Source organism: Mauremys reevesii, linkage group 23 (assembly GCF_016161935.1).
Source record: "Mauremys reevesii isolate NIE-2019 linkage group 23, ASM1616193v1, whole genome shotgun sequence".
NCBI lineage: Eukaryota > Metazoa > Chordata > Testudines > Geoemydidae > Mauremys > Mauremys reevesii.
In genome coordinates this window covers 3345008-3348529 of record NC_052645.1, presented here as the reverse complement: position 1 = coordinate 3348529, position 3522 = coordinate 3345008, and the positions used below count along the sequence as shown (strand labels likewise).

General features: G+C 54.0%; 1 non-coding gene across 1 annotated transcript; it reads left to right on the top strand.

Annotated features, from left to right (window-relative positions):
• The first annotated feature begins 3450 nt into the window (after nt 1-3450).
• TRNAA-UGC lies at nt 3451-3522 on the top strand. The gene has a single exon. It is a non-coding gene; the product is annotated as a tRNA-Ala (tRNA).

Below are 3522 nucleotides of genomic sequence, written 5' to 3'. Positions count from 1 at the left end.
AAGTGACTTTAACGACAAATGCTTCAGCTATTCTTCACTTGCAGTGTAAACAATCCCATAGTTTTTCCTGATTTCCCCATCTTCCCAGTGTCTCCATGGCAGGGCTGGCATAGGCGGCAGGTTCATATAATTTTTGGTGGGGCCCAAAATGGTGGTGTCCCCCCCCCCCGCTCTCACCCTGTAAGCTGATATAAAATGAAGCTACAATGCGTCAGCACCACAAGATTACAAGGGTCAATTAAAAGTGGAAAGTCGGAAGCAGCACTTGCCTATTAATACCTAATATACGGTATTAAATTTTGTTGCACCTGTTGTGACAAAGTGGGAATGTTCTTAATGTTTTCTCTGAATACTGTGTGGGTGCCTCAGTTTCCCCTGCAAAGTGCCAACTGACGGTGTTGGGGACAAAGAGATCAGGTGGCCTCCTTGTCTGGAAGAGACACAAAGGCCAGAGGAGGGAGTGTCAGTTTGGAGCTGGCTGGGGAAATCGGGAGAGGCCCAGAACTTGGGTCTGGGCTCCCCACCCCCCAAGATGGACCTGACTGAGGGGTCCTGTTTTCTGTACTTACAAGCTCTGTTTTAGACTGTATCCCTGTCATCTAATAAACCTTCTGTTTTACTGTCTTGCTGAGAGTCACATCTGACTGCAGAGTTGGGGTGCAGGGACCTCTGGTTGCCCCAGGACCTGCCTGGGCAGACTCGCTGTGGAAAGTGCACAGTGTGGAAGGGCTGAATGCTCCAAGGTCAGACCCAGGAAGGTGTAAGCTTCTTGCCCTGGAGACAGTCTGCTCAGAGAGGAGGCTCCCCCAGAGTCCTGACTGGCTTTGTATGGAGTTGTTCCAAAGCATCCCAGCATCCCCTTCCACACCGTGCGCTTCCCGGAAGTCCGCACAGGCACTGACACTCCCTCCTCTGACCTTTATCTCTTTTCCAAGCATTAGGAGGCCACCTGATCTCTTTGTTCTCCAACACCTTCAGTTGGCACCTTGCAGGAGAGTGGCCCAGGCCATCAGTTGCCTGGAGACAGGGTGTCAGCCATTCTCTGTGCAGACAGCATCACACTGGCCCTCTAGGGCTTTACAACAATCACACCCCCTTATCCCACCATCTAGAGCCTTAAGAAATGCATTGGGGAAACTGAGGCACACAGACAGTATTCAGAGAAAACACCTGTATACGACCAGTTACATACTTTGAAGGGTGTAAAATAGTCAAGTATCGTGCTAAACAAAATGATACTCCAAACTGACCACCAAATTTAAGTTGCACGTTTTTCCCCTCAGGTGAGGGTTCTGGGGTGGGGCTGGGGATGAGGGGTTCACAGTGCAGGAGTGTGCTCGGTGCTGGGAGTGCAGGCTTTGGGGTGGGGTAAGGATGAGGATGAGGAACTTGGGGTGCAGACAGGCTGCCCCAGGGCTAGGGCCAGAGAGGACTCCCCCCCCCACCACTGGCAGCAGCAAGCTCCAGGGGAGGGACCCCTCCTGCCCCCCATGGCACACAAACTCTGCACATGCTCCTAGAGCCCCTTTCAGGTCCAGAAAGCTCACTCCCCTCCCCTATGATGGGTACTGGGGGTTGCCATCACAGGTGGCCTTCCATGTTGCTGCCCCTCACCATAACTTCACTGTGGATGGGGGATGGGGCTGCCCCTTGCCCAGCATGGGGCAGAAGTGGGGTAGGCAGGGTGGTGGCTGGCTATGGGGTGGGGGGCAGGGTGTCATAAAATTCACCCAAGCCCCAGCTGCTCAGGTCTAGGAAGCCTCCCTCTCCCATCCTTCCTGTGGCGGGTGGGTTGGTGGGTGCTGGGGGAGGGGGCATTGCCTTCACATGTGGCTTCCTGCCTCCCCTGTGCAGCCTGCTGTGCCTCACTGAGGGGCTGGGGCTGGAGCTGGGGCTGGGGCTGGGGCAGGGGGGGAATCATAGGGTCAAACACTCAAACATAATAAAAAATCATAGGGTCAAACACTCACGAAAGTCCCAACTGCTGCTAAGGTGAATGATGTTTGTCTCCTGGCCCGTTTGTGTCTCCTCCAGGTAAGGGCGGGAGGGGAGGGGAGGCCCCCTCCACTCCCCTCCCCCTCCTGAGTGCTTCAGCAGCAGTTAGCACATTCCTCTTATGTTAATGCTGCAGCCCTTAGGCTACCGGCAGCAGCAGCAAAGGAGAGAGAGAGAGAGACATGCATTCAAGCAGGGAAACTCCGGGGAGGGGGGGAAATCTAATATTTCCAAATATTGGTGGAGCAGAGCCCCTGATTATGAATATTCCTGGGGCTTTAGCTCCACGAGCCCATATAAGTTGGCACCCATGAGGGCTGGCACCAGGCACCAGAGCAGCAAGCAGGTGCCTGGGGTGGTCAATGGAAAGGGGAGGCTTCAGCAGCAGTTTGGCCCTCTTGGAGGGAAGGACTTGCTGCTGATTGCAGCTTTTTTTTTTTCCCCTCTGCTTGGGGCTGCAAAAACGCTGGATCTGGCCCTGCTCCATGGAAGACAATTTGTTAAATCCCAGATGAGTGGAGTTCTATCAGTTCTCAGCCTGAGTCTTTAGGTCTTAATCCTGAGGATATTGTCCCACCATGGGGCCATTTCCCACCTCTCTTTCCTAGGGAAGCACAATTTTCCTTGCACAGACACAGGAACAGCAAGATCTTTCTCTGTCCCTTGTGCAAAGCAGGGGGCCAAATTCCATGGAAACAATGGACAAGCAGGGGGCCCTGGGCACATCCAGCCCTGGCCGTGAGATGTTCCCTCCCCTCTTTCTTTATGCCCCTGTTGTTATTTCATGGATTGTCTGGGATGGGGGAAAAGCTGAGTTCACTCCAGGTGGAGGGGAAAAAGGACCCTGAAAATCTCAGGACCCAACCCCTGCTACCAGGATCACCGAGGTGCTGGGGATTTGAGTAGGAAAGGGACTGTGTGAATTGTCAAGGTGGGGAATGAATAACAATCTACCACAAGATCCACCTCATTAATCACTGACACAGGCTAATCCGGCTGCCGATAGAAGGGAAACTGGGAGTGATTCTTTGCTGTTCAGCCATGGAAACAGTGACCCAATTGCACTGCAGTGAATGTGATGGGGAAAGCTGGACTTCACAGGCAGGTGGAAACACCTGGAGCTCCCCACCCCACTTCTGCCGCCAGGGTGAGGTGTTGAGCTGCTCACAGCGTCCCCCATCATGACCTTGCAGCACGGGGTGGCAGCACCCCCCACCCAATGCCGGGGAGAGGCCTGAGTGTATCTCTGCACCCTGAGTCCAGGGCACAAACTCTCTCTGCCCCACACATCGAATCTGGCCCTGCTGCAAAGTGACCCCTATGAACAATTAACCTCCAGGAGAGCAGGACTGGCCCTCAGAGAGGGGAATGGGCTTCTCGTGAGGCTTATAGGTCACTGGATGCAGTGGAAACAGGAGGGCTCTGAGTGTAATCCGTAGCCCACCTAACCCATGTGGGGATGTAGCTCAGTGGTAGAGCACATGCTTTGCATGTATGAGGCCCTGGGTTCAATCCCCAGCATCTCCA